Here is a 17,138-nt window from a genome sequence, read left to right as displayed (position 1 = left end):
TAAGTAAGAAGACAGCTGTTCTCTTTCTTAATCTATTCAGGTGTATCATGGTTAAGGATGATTTTGTCTCATTTTTTCCAGGAGAATCTATCTTTCTTATGACATATTTCCCTTGCTCTCCCTAGTGGTCATGCAGACAAAGACATCAGTAATATCTATTTCATTTTTCACTAAGTTCTTACACTGGCTCTCCAGAGCTTTGAGATATGTCTCCCTGACCTTTTATTTTCTATGCACTTCTAAAATTATCTTTATTTTCCTTTTAAAATTTATACCATAACTTTCTCTGTCATTTGAGTTCTTAATTTGGGGTTATTTTCATCCTTTCCACTTTAGACATATATAGAACTCATTTTATAGGAGTGACACAGTTGATTTATAGACTTCATACATTTTCCTTATTTTTTTTCTTAGTGATCCTTGTATTTCCCTGGTCATCATGGCTTTTTAACTATCATTCCTTTATTTCTCTGTGGTAATCACACTTGGGGAGTTTCAGATAATTTAGCTGGAACAACGTTTAATCCCCAAAGTGATCCTTTTTTCAGTAAATTCTATCTAACAATTCATGACTCCTTTTTTTCCCTCTGTTCTCAAAATATGTTTTCTGAAACAAAAAAGCAAATGTCACAAATACCAGAAAACCTGTACCACCAAATTTTCCTAGGATAAAATTACACAAAACAAAATTGTTATTGAGCTTCATTCTTCATTCTCCCTCACCCTCCCTCCTTATCCCCAATCTAATTAAGTGACCAAATCTTGCCAATTCTGTCCTCCAGTGTTTCTCCCAATGCTGTTATCATTGGTTCACTGGTTCCCAGAACCACCAAGGATATTTAAAAGCACCCCACTCATAGGTATCCTATGAACAGACCATTTCTTTTAAAACTTGCTTTTTTTGTACCTAACATAATATCTATTTGGATCTTCTTACAATCTTGAATAACAATTGTGTCCAAGTAACTGAGTTTGATTCTTTAGTACTAGATGCCTTCCAAATAAAATATATGGTCTCCTCCTCTGCCTGAAACTCATATCCATTCCTATCCCTTTGAACTCTGTGGAAACCATCTTACCAGCCTGGTCTGAACTTCAGGTTGTTTCATATCCTCCCCCTCCTGTTTTTCCATTTTAGACCAGATCCTTATTACCTTGTGCCTATTTTAAAACCTCAATCAAATCAAATCAAAGTCTCTTTGATGTTTTCTCTACTTCTCATTTCAACTTACCTCTAATCCATTTTATAACATAATGCCAAATTGTTATCCTTTATTAAGATTAATACACATAGGAAAACAAAACTGAAAACAAAGAAATAAATAACAACAACACAAACAAGTAAATAAAGAATATCACTTGTTCAGGCAATGATGTAAGTTCAGAGCCAAACAATAAAGAACTTTACATTATTTTTTAAAGTTTATCCTGGAGGCAACCAGGAAATCATTAAAGCAAGAGCTGTTAACCTGTATGTGAGTATATGTGTTTAGTTTGTGATGGACACCTTGGACAGTCTGGTGAAGCTTCTGGCCTTCTTTGGAGAGGGATGTTTTTAAATGCATAAAATGCACAGGATTGCAAAGGAAATCAATAATAGTGAAAGAAAGATGTGTTTTTGTTTTGTTTTTGTTTTTGTTGTTTCTGTCTGAGTTCTCAATGCCTTGGAAATCTATGTATGGAGCCATTGAGGGACTATGGAAATGAAGTCAAAAGCCATTGCATTAAAAGCTTTTGTAGACAGTAGAGTGACATGCCTCAAGTTCTGAGATGTGGCAATATTAATTTGGCTGATGTGGACAAAAGTCTGGAGTGAAATAGTCTGGGTAGAAGAAAAACAAATAACAGGTTTTGGCATATTCCAGCCAAGAGGTGATGAGATTCTGAGGTAAGGTTGGAGAAATGGAAAAAGAGTGGAATAGGAGGAAGGACTTGGATGGATTGCATGTGGGAAATTGAGACTAGCGATAACAAGTGACAATCATCATACTCTATTAATGCCTTTTTATTGTTAAAAAGAAGTGAAGAAAGGTCCCCAGGATGTTTTCTGGACAATCCTGTAGGGATTTTTGAGAGAAAAATGAATATGATCCATGCAGTATTAGATATCATTGGTGAGGATGTGAATTGTGACAGAAAGAATATATGTGTTTATGAAATCAGAGATACATTGAAATATTAAAGTATGCAGAGATCTGATCATTACACTAAAATGTGAGGACAGTAGCAATTAATATGTTTCAGGCTAAGAAAGTGGAGGAAAGAGTTCTAAGTCATTGTACAAATACACATACTTCTATATATGTGTCTGTATATATTTATTATATATATATGGGGGGTGTCTATATATAGACATGTATATATGTATATATGTAGAAAAAAGAGTTGAAGGAGTGTTCATAAGCAAATAAGTATTAGAATAGATCATAAAACATAAATTGGACAATTGTAATTATATATATGTGCATGTATGTATATATGTACATGTATCTATATCTATAAATGTATCTATATCTATATATGCATATGTACACACACATTTGCACCAAAACAAAACAAAACAAATTCAGTTAAAATTGGAAGGGAAACAGAAAAATGGGGGGAAAATCTTCAAGGCAAATATATTTTTCTCTTTTAAGGCTCCCATTTCCAAGATATCTAAAGAACTACAAATTCAAAAGGCTAAGAGTCATTCTCCAACAGATAAATAAAATAGTTCATTTTTGTTTTTGTATTTTTTAGGCAATTGGGGTTAAGTGACTTGTCCAGGGTCACACAGCTAGTGAGTGTAAAGTGTTTGGTCTGAGGCCGGATTTGAACTCAGGTCCTCCTGACTTCAGGGTCAGTGCTCTATCCACTGAACCACCTAGCTGCCCTAGAATAGTCCATTTTCAAAGGAACAAATGAAACTATCAAAAGCCAAATGAAAAATTCTTTGAATCCCATATAAGTAGGGAAACACAAATTAAGGCAATTTTGAGATTCCACTTCATACCCATCAGATTTATGAAAATTACAAAAGAGGAAAATGATTAATTTTAGAAGAGCTGCAGGAAAACATGCATACTCATGTTGTCTTGTCATTGTTGTTAATTGGACCAGCCATTCCAGGAAGCAATTTGGAGCTATGCTTCAAATGTCACTTAAGTTTATTTTTTCCTTTGACTAAATAATATCACTAACAAAATTATACTCAAGAAGAATAAAAAAAATAAGGAAAGGTTATTGCTAGATCTAAGGTTATGCACAATTTAATAGCCCTTTGGTCATAGTTCCAAATTGTGCTCCAGAATGGTTGAGCCAGTTCACAATTCTACCAAAGTGCTTAGTGGATGTATTGTTGAACTTTTGTTCTTCTAGTTAAATTATGTTATGATTTTTTTTCTAACTCTATAACATAATTCTTTGGTAGTTTGGTGAATTTGGCACTGAATAAATTAATTAGGTAGAATTGTCATTTTTATTATATTGGCTTGGCCTACACATAAGCAATAAATATTTCTCTATTTGTTTAGGTATATCTTTATTTGTCTGGTTAGTGTTTTGTAATTGTGTTCATATAATCCCTGTGTTTGCCTTGGCATATGGAGACCCGTGTATTTTATAATATTTGCAGTTATTTATAAAATAGAGTTTATCTTTTCTATCTCTTCTGGATTTTTTTTTCTTTTCTTTTTCTTTTAATTATAATTTATCAAATAAAACAATCAGTTCAATAACATAGTATAATAAAAAAGATGATTGTACATGAAACTGTAAACCTGTCATGTACAATTTGCTATTCCTTTTAAACACTGCTGAGTTTTATTGGTAACACAAAGAAATGTTAATGCTTTACGTGAATTTATTTTATATCCTACTATTTTGTTAAATTGTTTCAACCAGTTTTTTTTAGTTGATTCTGTAGGGTTTTCTAAGTATACCATCACATCATCTACCAAGAATATTAGTTTTCATTTTTCATTGCTCGTTTTTAATCACTTAAATTTCTTTTTCTTGTCTTATTGTTGTAGCTAGTGTTTCTAATACAATTTTGAATAATAATGGTGATTATGAATATCCTTGCTTGACCCTGACCTTATTGAGAAGGCTACTAGGTTACTTCCATTACAGATAATACTTGCTCCTGATATTATTTATCCTTTAAAGAAAGGCTTCATTTATTCCTATGCTTTCTACTGGTTTTTTAATAGAAATTAGTGTTGCATTTTGCCAAAAGTTTTTTTCTGCATCTATTGAGATAAACATATGATTTTAATTGTTTTTGTTATTGGCACGGCCAATTAAGGTTATACTTTTCCCAATACTGAACAAGCTCTGCATTTGGTATAAACCTCACCTAGTCATAGTGTATGAACTTTGTGATATGTTTTTCTCATATTTTATTTAAAATTTTTGCTTTGATATTCATTAGGGGAAATGGCTCATAAAAATAAACATAAGAATCTTATAAGTTTAATGAAACAGGTATGAGGATTCCCTATTATGAAATTCCCATTACCCCTGATTGATCTCCAAGCAATTTGGTACAAGAGGAGATGTAGATTAGTATATATGAGTCTTTTATGGTTCTTCTTGGTCAACCATTAAAGGAGAAAACTCACTATACCTTTGTCTTATCTTTTCACCCATATTCCTTTTAGATAATTGACAGCATTGTCATATCATGACAGAAATCTTTCTAGCTTCCACAACAACCAAAACATTTTAAGTATTTCATAAAGTCTGGAAGCAGCTTTCAGTGCTTCCCTAATTTCCTTTTAATTCCTTAGTTTTTTTCTTTTTTTTAATAATGAAAATTTGTCAAATATACTGAGGCTCCCATATGAATAAAGTATTAAATTGTATGCAAAATATATTTACCTAGAGCTGCAATAATAGAAGATAGACTGTGTTTTCTTTGTAAAATGACCTATAGAGGCAGGTTTGAAGTTAGGGATACAGAAAATTCCTTAGAAAGCCTTGATTTTAGATGTTCACTAATCAAGCTATATATAGTAAAAATGAATGTTGATCATCTTGTTCTGCCATTTAACATCTTGATATAGTCCATCAATTTCCATTTATGTTAATAACCCTAAGAGGATTAAGTGAGATAATATATATATTTGCAAATTGTAAAGTGCTTCATAAATACTTACTTTTATACTTAATATGCTCAAGGACATGTATTATTATTTATTTTTTACAAAGGGATTTGCATGAATTATCTCATAACATTCTGCCAATGTAGGAATTATGAGTTTTGCTATTCCTATTTTGCATATGAGGAACAGTAGCTTAGAAAGTGACTTGTCCATTGGAAAAGAACTAAGTTAATTTTCAGAAATATGAAACCTATGCCCGAGAACTTTTTCCACTATCCAAATCCAATTCCACTGTCCCATTCTACTCTCTCTCTCTCTCTCCCCCATTTCCATCTTCTTCTACACATATGTTCTATTTAAATTGTATTAATTCACTTGTAAATGACTCAGTCTCAAAATAACATCTTTCATTCAACATATATTTCATTATTTTCTCTGGCAACTTTTATTCCCTTTATTGCTACTTACTAGAGAATCTTATTAACTCTTTTGAAATTTGATTTATTTTCTCCATTTTCCTACTCTGTCTGTAGTAGCTCTTTGACCTTCTCAGAGAATTTGCTATTAGTTAGACAGGTTCTTTGTTTGACAGCCTTTTGGTTATTGTATGATTTTTCACCTTATAAAAACATAATTATTTTCATACACATGCATGTGTGCATGTGTCTATATATTTCCTTTCTATTTCTCCATATGTCTCCTAAGCAGATTTATCTTGTGACCTGTCAGGAATATTCTTTTTAGCATAGGAAAGGATATTATTTTTCAAAGAATCAAAATTATTCCTTTCTCCTCTCCTTCTTTGGAAATTTTCTCAAATATAATTATAATAACAGATAGTATTTGTGTTGTTGTTTGTCTTTTGTTCTTGAAGAAGACCACAACATCAGAAAGGTGATGCCATGACTTGCAAGTGAATTGCATTTAAGTGAGGGAGGGCTGAGTAGAGTCACCAGCCTCACTTTCTCCTTCAGAGCCATCTGGGTCCAGTGATAAGATACAGATCAGAATGAGTGGAGATGGCCCTGGATGCAGTGGGAGACTTTGGTCTCTTCAAGCAAAGGTCTTTCCCAGGTCTCATTTTGCCTGAGGCAACACTTACTCAATGATTAAGGCTAGGTAATGAATGAGGCAAAGAATGGCTTCTTTTACCTAGTTAAAAAAAAAAATCTGAGTTGGGAAGACCCTTAAGGTTTCTGGTCAAAACAGAAACAGTTGCTATCTACATTCATTCCGATTCATTCCAAGCCATCAGGACTGAAACAGTGACCAAGTGGGGCTTTGGTTGGGACCTATTGTTGGCCAATCAATGAGAGCCAGAGTGATCTGGGTTTAAGGATTGGTCCTTAAGAAAGAAACATAGCCAGTAAACCCCATGATATTTTCCAAAGTTTCAGTGATCAAAATGTACATTATTTTGGCCAGACCACCCAGAGGTAAGGGTATTATAACCTGTGTGGACAGAGGAAGAGGAAGGAGAAAAGAGAAGGGAAAGAAAGGGGAAGGGAAGAGAGGGCTAGCATTTGTTTAGCTGTTGAACATTTGAAAAATACTTCATATATGTTACCTTATTTAATCCTCAGAATAACCCTGTGAGGTAGGTGTTTTTATTCCCATTTTACAGATAATGAAAATGATGGTTGATAGAGGTTAAGTGACTCATCCAAGGTCACACAATTGTAAATATCAGAGATAAGATTCAAACTCATATATTCCTAACTCAGAGTTTAGCACTCTATTTATTTTATCACTTAGTTGCTTATATAGACATGTTTAACCAATCAGTCAAGGAATCAATCAATAAGTATTTTCTTAAGAATCTACTTTTCTTTTGATACTGTGCTAGGCACTTAGGATTTGAATACAATTTAAAAAAAATAGCCCCTACTCATAAAGAACATAAATTCTAAAAAAGGAAGTTAACCAATGGCATGGTCCTGAAGAACCTAGGATAGAAAGGAAGTGATTGAATTGGAAAAAAAAAATATTTTTGCATCAAATTTCTCTGACAAGAGTTTGGTATCCAAAATCTATAAATAATCCAATAATGGATTCCTGCCCAAGTCTTACTTGGTCATTGTTTGGGCCCTAATGGCTCAGAGTAAGTGTAAATAGCAAATGTTTCTGTTTTTGGCCCAAAACCTTGAGAAACTTTCCCTCCCAGATTGATTTTTTTTGACTAGGTAAAAAAGGCCATTCTCTGCCTCATTTCTTATCTAGCCTTAGTGTTGTTGAATGGACTTGTCCTTAGTCAAACTGACACATGGGAAAGACCTTAGCTTAAAAAGGCCAAGGTCTTCCAATGTATCCTGGGTCATCTTCTTTTGTCCTGATCTATATCTGGCCACTGGGCCCAGATGGCTCTGGAGGAGAAAGTAAGGCTAGTGACTTTGCACAGCCCTCCCTCACTTAAATCCAATTCATTTTCAAATCATGGCATCACCTTCCTGATGTCATGATCCTCTTTGATAATGAAGACAAACAATGATATCCAATATATATCAACATCTGTCTATCCATGGCAAACATACATGTATGCATTAGTATGTATATATTTATCTATGGGTATACAAAATAGATAGGAAAATGACAAATAGAAGGTAGTTCAATATAAGATACGTCAATACAACAAAAGGGAAGAGACTAGGATTTGGGATGATTAATAAGCCTGCATGTCAAAGTGTTGTTTGAGTTGTATCTTAATGAAAAGAGGAAGGATTCTAAGAGAGAAAAGGTATGAAAGAATACATTTCAGACATGGGGGATGACTTGTGATAAAACATGGAGTCAAGAAATGGAGTGTTGCATATAAGGAAAGAAAGAGGATCAGTTTGACTAGATCACACAGAACAGGTAAGAGGATTATTGCCTAATGAGGTTAGAAAGATTCACTGAGAAAAAAGCAATGAGGAGGTTAAAAAGGGAAATGAGGAGTTTATATTTTAAAGCAATGGGGAACCACAGGAGTTGTTTGAGTAAAGGGTGTGATATGATCAAATCTTAATGAAAATCATTTTGGTAGCAGTATATAGGATTGACTGGAGTGAGGAGAGAATTTAGGGAAACCCATTGCAAAGCTGTTGCAAAAAAATCTGAGAGAAAGGTGGTAAGGGAATGAACTAAGGTAGTGTCTATACGAGTAAAGATAAAGGGTCAGATGTGAGAAATATTATGGAGGTAGAAATGGCAAGATAGGCACCTGATTGATTATAGTTATTGCTTTAACATGGGTCTGATAACATTGGCTATTTTTGAATAGTTGTTCTATTGCTCTACCTTGCCTGGCTGACCTATTGTGAAATTAGATGTCTTCTCTCCTTTCTAACCAAAGCCTTAAGTCAATTCCCTTGGTTGAAAATACCTGAAGTGGAGTCTGAAAGTTTTTGACCTTCCAGATTCTTGATGGTGACTATTGTATTCTGAGTAAATGTCAGAATCCTTGCATAAATCCTGACTTCATTAAGGGTTTCACATTACCCAAGTCATTGTGGAGCCAGGTTCTATTATCCCATAACTATTCATTTGGAAACTATTCAGTTTGTTATTGTGGTTCTACACTCAGTATATCGTTTTATGTTACACAAGTTTACACTAGATTGTTTTTTATCAAAATGTAAATTCATTAATTTGTAATTGGAATGTTCTGAAAAGAGTCATTGGCCATCATTCAATTGTGTTGATACATTCTAAGAATTAAATTATTGATCAAAATGTCTCTTGGTGAATGTGCATCTTCTTTCAGTCAGTCAGTAAGCATTTATTTTGTGGTAAATATATGTCAGTCACTGTGCTAAGCATTGGGAATATGAAGAAAGATAAAGACAGTTTCTGTTTTCTGGAGCTTGAGGTCTAAGAGGAGAGATCACGTGCAAACAGTTCTAACAAACAAAAAAGATACATACAAAACAAACGAGATACATACAAACAAACAAAAAGATACATACAAGATAAATTAGAAATAATCAATCAGTGTTAAGAGGCATCAGAAAAAGTTTCTTGCAGAAGGTGAGATTTTAGTTAATACTTCAAAAGAGCTAGTGAATTTAGAAGGTGAAGATGAGTTTGAGTTATGGAGGGCAACAACAGGAAATGCCCTGAGTTAGGAAAAGTAGAAAGGAGACCAATGTTACTGGATCTGAGAATATGTGGAAGGTGTAAGAAATATGAAGACTGGGTAAGTAGAAAGAGACCTGGTTATGAAGGGCTTTTGTATTTGATCCTAGAGGCAATAGGGAGCACCTAGATTTGAGTGATTAAGGACATGATATGGGTGAACTCACAATTGGGAAAAATAAATTTGAGAGTTGAATGTAGAATTGACTGGACTGAGGAGGGGGTTGAGGCAGGGAGAAAAACAAAGAAGGTGTGACAATAGTCTAGGCATGAGGTTGTGTAGGCTTGAACCAGGGTGGTGGCAGTATGAGAGGAAAGAAATGCGTCAAGATATTTCAATAGGACTTTAACAGATTGGATACTGAAGGGCAGGAGAGAATGAGGAATCAAGGATGACACCTCATTTGTAAGGCAGGAGACTGGGATCATTGGGAAACTCTCATAGTAATATGGAATTGGGAAGACAAAGGCAAGGTTTTGAAGGGAAAGATAATGAAAAAATATAAAGCTATTGACATAACCATAATTAGTATGAAATTAAAATTTTTCCACATATCAGTCAATTTATTGACAAGCCTTAATAAAGTGTCTACCATATGCCAGGAACTGTGGAATAGTACCTGCCTTCAGTTAACTTACATTCTCGTAGATGGATATCTAGTTTCTGACAAGTAATATATAAAATGGATGGAAAATATATATAAACTGATTATGTTGGCATCAAATACCATTAGAATATTCAGAAAATCCCATTTTCAGTTGGGGGCATAAAGATGATGATGGTGATAACATTAAGTACTTATCTACAGCACTTTATGTTTGCAAAACAATTTACATCTTATCTCATTTGGTCCCCAAAAGAACTATGTGAAGTAGGTGCTATTATTATCCCCATTTTCAGATGAGGAAACTGAGGTAGGAAGAGGTTAAATGGTTTGTCTGGAATCACACAGACAGTAAGTGTCTGAGGCCAGATTTAAACCCAGGTCTTCCTGAGTGCTCTTTCCTTTTCCTTTTTTTTTAAATAAATTTATTTATTTTTACTTTTCAACATTTACTTTCTCAAGATTTTGAGTTCCAAATTTTCACCCCATCTCACCCCTCCCCCCAACCCAAGATGGCTTGCATTCTGAATACCCCTTCCCTTAGTCTGCTTTCCCTTCTATCTCTCCCCCCCCTTCTCTTATCCCCTTCCCCTTCTATTTTCCTGTAGGGCAGGATAGATTTCTGTGCGCCATTTCCTGTGTTTCTTATTTCCTAATTGCATATGAAAATATTTTTTTTAAACATGTGTTTTTAAAACTTTGGCTTCCAAATTTTCTCCCTTCCTCCCTCCCCACTCACCCTCATTGAAAAGGCAAGCAACTCAATATAGGTTATACATGTGTAGTTATGCAAAACACTTCCATAGTAGACATGTTGTGAAAAACTAACTCTATTTCCTTTAATCCTATCCCACCCCCCCATTTATTCTATTCTTTCTTTTGACCCTGTCCCTCCTCAGAAGTCCTTGCTTCTGATTACCCCCTTTCCCAATCTGCCCTGCTCTCTATCATCCCCTTACTCTCTTGATACCCTTCCCCCCATATTTTCCTGTAGGGTAAGACAGATTTACATACCCAATTGAGTGTATATGTTATTCCCTTCTTAAGGCAAATCCTATGAGAATAAGAATCACTCATTCCCTCTCACCTTCTCCCATTTCCCCTTCATTGTAAGAGCCTTTTATTTTCTGTTTTTTTTGGTGAGATGATTTTCCCCATGCTACCTCTCCCTTTCTCCTTCTCCTAGTATAATCCTCTTTCACCCCTTAATTTTATTCTCCAGATATGACCCCTTCAACTTCGACTCACCCTGTGCCCTCTATCTATCTATCTATCTATCTATCTATCTATCTATCTATCTATATGTACGTGCATATAATTTTTTCCCTTCAACTACCCTAATACTGACAAAGGTCTCATGAGTTACAAATATCATCTTTCCATGCAGGAATGTAAACAGTTTAACCTTAATAAGTCTCTTATGATTTTCTCTTTCCTGTTTACCTCTTTGTGTTCCACTTGAGTCTTGTATTTGAAAATCAAATTTTCTATTCAGCTCTGGTCTTTTCCTCAAGAATGCTTGAAAGTCCTCTATTTCACTGAATGACCATTTTTTCCCCTGCAGGGTTATATTCAGTTTTGCTGGGTAGGTGATTCTTGGTTGTAATCCTATCTCCGTTGCCCTCCAGAATATTATATTCCATGCCCTGTGGTCCTTTAATGCAGAAGCAGCTAAATCTTGTGTTATCCTGATTGTGTTTCCACAATACTTGAATTGTTTCTTTCTGGCTGCTTGTAATATTTTTTCCTTGACCTGGGAACTCTGGAATTTGGCTACGATATTCCCAGGAGTTTTCCTTTGGGGATCTCTTTCAGGAGGAGATCGGTGGATTCTTTCTATTTCTATTTTGCCCTCTGGTTCTAAAATATCAGGGCAGTTTTCCTTGATCATTTCTTGAAAGATGATGTCCAGGCTCTTTTTTTGATCATGGCTTTCAGATAGTCCAATAACTTTTAAATTCTCTCTCCTGGATCTATTTTCCAGGTCAGTTGTTTTTCCAATGAGATATTTCACATTGTTTTCTAATTTTTCATTCTTTTGGTTTTGTTTTACAGTGTCTTGATTTCTCATAAAGTCCCTAGCTTCCAACTGCTCCATTCTAATTTTTAAGGATGTATTTTCTTCAGTAATCTTTTGGACTTCCTTTTCTATTTGGCCAATTTTGCTTTTTATGGCATTCTTCCCCTTATTGGCTTTTTGGACCTCTTTTGTCATTTGGGTTAGGCTATTTTTTAAGGTGTTATTTTCTTCAGTATTTTTGTGGGTCTCCCTTAGCAAGCTGTTGACTTGTTTTTCATGATTTTCTTGCATCACTCTCAGATTTTCCTCTACTTCTCTTACTTGCTTCTCAAAATCCCTTTTGAGCTCTTCCAAGGCCTGGGACTGATTCATATTTTTCTTGGAGTCTTTGGATGTAGGAGCTTTGACTTTGTTGTCTTCTTCTGGTTATATGTTTTGATCTTCTTTGTCACCAAAGTAAGATTATATAGTCTGACTTTTTTTGCACTGCTTACTCATGATCCCAGACAATTACCTGAGTTTTAAACTCTTTGTTAAGGTAAGAGTCTGCTTCCAATGTGGAAAATGTACTGTCCCAAGTTTCGGGGGTTTGTACAGCTGTTTTAAGAGTTACTTCTAGGGACCTGAAAAGTGTCAGTTCTTCCAAGGTACTATGATAAGGGGCGAGGTGTTTTCTCTCCACTGCCACAACAAGCTTTACCACTCCAGCACTCTTCCTCGCCCCAGGACTGGCCCTCAGAACTGTGACACAGATCCAATCACAGGCAAAGCAAAAGATTCCTGCCTCAGCACTGGCAAAGAGATTCCTGCAATCCCCCTCTGATCTGTCACTTGATTGCCCCTCAGTCTGTCTGCTGAAGCTCAGGAGGCAATTGCTGTCCTGGGCCGCACTTGGGACTTGCGACTGAGGCCTAGTTTTTCTCTCACCACAGTCACAGATTTTTCCCACTGACCTTCCAAGTTGTCTTTGGTGTTAATAGGTTGTGATGTCTGGAAACCACCACAGTTGCCTGTGATTCAGTCCTCTGAGGCCTGCGTGCCCATGCTGAACTGTGCTCCTCTCCCCACCCAGCGTGACATACCTTTCTGATCAAACATCCAGGCTGTCTTGGGATGGAAATTTGTTTCACTCTGTCTTTCTGTGGGTTCTGCTGCTTTAGAATTTGTTTAGAGCCATTTTTTTACAGGCATTTGGAGGGGTTTGGGGGAGAGTTCAAGCAAGTCACTGCTTTCCCTCTGCCATCTTGGCTCCACCCCCTGAGTGCTCTTGTCACTGTGACACTTAGCTTTAGTTTTCTTTATCTGAGGCTTAGGAAGAACTAGGAGTTCCAAGATGGGGAGATGAGAAGAAAAATCATTCCAGGCTATCCCCATTCTATGAAAATAGAATTACATGTAGAGTAAACAAGTATACCAGTTAAGCAATGCTAAAGTATACGAGATAAAATTATGTGTAATCAGCCTAGAAAGATAATCAGGAGGAAATTTGTGAAGAGTTTTAAATGGCAAATGAAAGTATTTTCATTTTATGCTCAAAGTGATAGGAAGTGACTAAAATTTTTTAAGCAAGGTAGTGACTCGTGTTCTTTAGGAAGATGAATTTGGCAGCAATGTGAGTGAGCATATTGGGGAGGAGAGAATTTGGATGCAGGGAGACTAATTTGGAAATTAATGCTATAGTTCAAGTGAAAGGGGATAAAGGTCTGAATCAGATGGGTTTTGGTGTAAGTGGAGGGATTGAAATAGATGTGAAAGATAATATGAAGGGAGAAATCAAGATCTAGGATCTATTTGAATTGGGGAGCAGAGATCCAGTGGAAGTGAATTATGGTAAGGGACAATATAACTAAAGGACAATATACTAAACTTCTGTGTGCACTAGAAGAGATTGGGAATAAGTTAAGAAAAAAGGGACATATTTGAGAAAAAGTCAATGAGTTTTGTTTTGGACATACTGAATTGGAAGAGTCTGTGGGGATATCCAAGTGGAGATGTCCAGCAGACACTTGAAAATGGTGGACTAGAATTCAGAACAAAAATGAAAGTTAGATATGTAGATTGGACAGCTATTTGCAATGACATTGTAGTTGAACCCATGGAAACTGATGAAATTGTTGAAAGAAAGAGTGTATAGAGAAATGAAAGAAGGTCTATAAACCCTGACCTATGTCTGGACGTAGAAGACAGAGCATCATTGATGATTTTGTAAAGGAGACTGAAAAGATGAAATTAAAAAGTTATCAAGAGAACTGGGAGAAAACAAACTCAGGCAATTGGGAGTATCCAGAATTAAAGGGATGGTCAATCCCATGTTTAGTCAGAAAACAGATTTCAATGGGTTGAGAACTGAATGGGAGGCATGAAAGTAAAGGCAGTGAATGCAAATAGGTTTCTCTAGAAGTATGGCTGTAAAAAGTAGGAAAGATATGGGATGATGACTGGAAGGAATAGTAGAAATGTGAATATTTTTGTTTTTCCTTTAGGAATAGGGGTGATCCCAACCATATTTCTTGGTAGCAGGGAAGGAAACAGTAGAAAAAGAAATCTTGAAAATCCAGGGGAAGATTGTTGTTTTTTTTCAGGGTTTTTAAAAAGTTTATTAAATTTCATTACCTATTCTGCTGCAGGGCTGAAGCTTGATCTGTATAAAATAACTTCAGTCAGGCAGTTTATTAAAAAATTAAGTTGGTATTGTTCTGCATCTGACACCAGTGACCTAACTGATCTCAGTAAATTATTTCCATGTAGAGAAAACCGAATGCATTTTGAACAAAACTGATAATGGATGGAGTTGAATGGCCACTACAACATTACTGATTTAAGGCTTTTTGCAGATAAAATTCTATCTTTGTGTTAGTACATGGTCTTAGAATTCATTTTTACTACACATGATGCAATGGATTCAGAACTTGACAGACACTAAATTGAAATTACTAAGAAGAAGTTGTGCAAAAGGTGCAAATAGTAAAAAACATTTTTATCCACTCATTTTTGAGTAGTTAAGATTTTTTTTTCCATGCCATGGTATTATTTCAGAAGTGTTAAAGTTGCTAACCTTCCATATACTACTAATTTAGGAAAAAAAAACTATACTGGGCTGTATTCTTATGCTAATTTACTTGAAGATCCTGTGTTCAATCCTCAATGGATTTTATGTATCTCTCATACTCATCCTCAATTATCAGTTCATCAAGTTCTGAAGGGTTGCTGATCAGCCAATCATCTTCATAACAAGATTTGTTGACAAGTCCTGGGTCTTCTTCAAGAGCTACATTAATTTCAGTTACTTCTCCTGTTAGTGGAGTACAGAGTTCATCGGCAGCTTTCACGCTTTCCAAATCTCCAAACTCATCTTGTTTGTTTAATTTTGTTACAACTTCTGGAATACTACACTAAACTACATCTCCCAATGCTTCCTGTGCAAAATTGCTGATTCCCACCATTCCAATACCATTTTCAGTTGATATCCATTCATGCTTGTCTGTGAATTTTTGAACTGCGAGTCACAAGGCACTAGTGCAGAGACCCTGGGAGATGGTGGCCGCTAGGAAGGGAGGGGATCCACAGCGGCAGCGGACCTGAGGTGGCTGGGAGTGAGGTCAGGGACCCAGGGGTCTCAGCCCAGGCCTCCCCCACAGGGAAGAGGCAGCAACCTGCACGCTTCTGGCCACTTGCAGTTCCATCTTCTCTGGGAGCAGGGCAGTCCAGGAACCTGTTATTATTTTTTAAACTGAAGCTGGGGACCATAAGGGAGAAATACTACATATAAAGTGTTTTGGTTAATTTTCATGAACTAATTCTTTTCCTCTTTTTCTCTATTTTTAGTTATAAGAAATTAGTCCAAGAGTTGGAGTAGGTTAATCATGTAAAACTGAAATGTATCAATATAAAAATATTAAAAATTAGGAAATAGTTCAAGTAACATGATAAAGGAAGTTATCTATTAGGGAAATTTTTTTGTTACATTGAATAGCTTTGTTAAGGCTTGATATCCATGAAATATAGGATCAACACAAAAAGTAGTACTGCAGTATTCTCTAAATATATACTGATCAAGTGATGTGAATTTAAAAAAAAAGTTCTCTGACAAAAAATTACACCTTATTAATCATGAAACATGAAATTAAACATGAAAGATGTATTATAACTGTGAATATTAAGAGAAATGAAAATCAAAATAAGAAAGATATCTCCTTATGCATAGCAGAAAGACAAAGGCAACAGAAAAAGGAATAGTATATGTTGGAGAGATAATGGATATGTAGGCATATCTTAGCAGATAAACTAATGTACCCTTAGCAGAGTCGTGAATTGGTCCAAGCAATTTGGACTTATGCTAAGAAAGTGACTAAAATACTACAGGATACTATACTAGAACTGTCAGGCACCTCAGAAGCCTTCTAGTGCAATTCCCTCCTTTAACAAGTATGGAAAGTGAAGCCTGTAACAGATAAGTAAGTATATTACCTGATTAAGGATACAAAGGAAAGGATATTAGCCCAAGTCCTCATCTTCTAGGACACTTTCCAGTCGCTGCTAGGCATGTACCCCAAACAGTGTAGTGCCTTTAGCAAGACACCTGGTTTCAATGATTAGAAGAAGATGGAAGGAGGAAAGTTAGAAGTCTAATATGAATGACAATTTCCATATAGAATGGGCAACTACTCAATTGCAACCTTCACTGGCTCATTTTATACTTGTTCTATAAATTGAAGTATTAATCATATCTTTTGTCTTTGATTCTCTTCCATTCTTTCTCCAATCTCTGCTGATGAAATTATTTTCATGAGTATGACTTCCACTATCCACCCTAGGAGGTTAAGTCCTCAGTCTCTCTTTTTTTAGAGTACCTTACATACATCTCCAATGTTGTACCAAATATCTCAATGTGCATGTTCTGTCAGCAGATCAAACAATGGCCACAAACAGAATCAACATTTCCCCCCAAAACTGTTTCTCCTGTGGACTTCCCTAGCTTTATTTATTCTCACAATCAAACTTGAAATTACAATAATATTTAATCAATTCTTTCCTTCCTCTCCCTCTAAAACTCTCCACATACAAACATTAAATTCTAACAGTATTATCTCTGAAATACATATCATAACCACTCCTATCATTCCAATCAGTGATACCTCCCTTAATTCAAGCAAGTTCATTAAGTCTTGTCTATACTCTAATAGCAACCTCCTATTTTGTGTCTTTAATTTCTGTTTCTCTTTGCAAGATAATATTCCTAATTCATAGCTCTGATTATATCACTGCTCTTTAAAAAAAGAATAATGACTCCAATATGAATAAAATAAATGAAAT

The 17,138-nt window shown here is 35.4% G+C and overlaps 1 pseudogene; it reads right to left on the bottom strand.

Moving 5' to 3' along the window:
• Positions 1–14,959: 14,959 nt before the first annotated feature.
• LOC114053771 lies at positions 14,960–15,508 on the bottom strand (annotated as a pseudogene).
• Positions 15,509–17,138: the final 1,630 nt, after the last annotated feature.

Source organism: Vombatus ursinus, unplaced genomic scaffold (genome assembly GCF_900497805.2).
Source record: "Vombatus ursinus unplaced genomic scaffold, bare-nosed wombat genome assembly UNPS02014812.1, whole genome shotgun sequence".
Taxonomy (NCBI): Eukaryota; Metazoa; Chordata; class Mammalia; order Diprotodontia; family Vombatidae; genus Vombatus; species Vombatus ursinus.
This window is presented reverse-complemented; position numbering and strand designations above follow the sequence as displayed.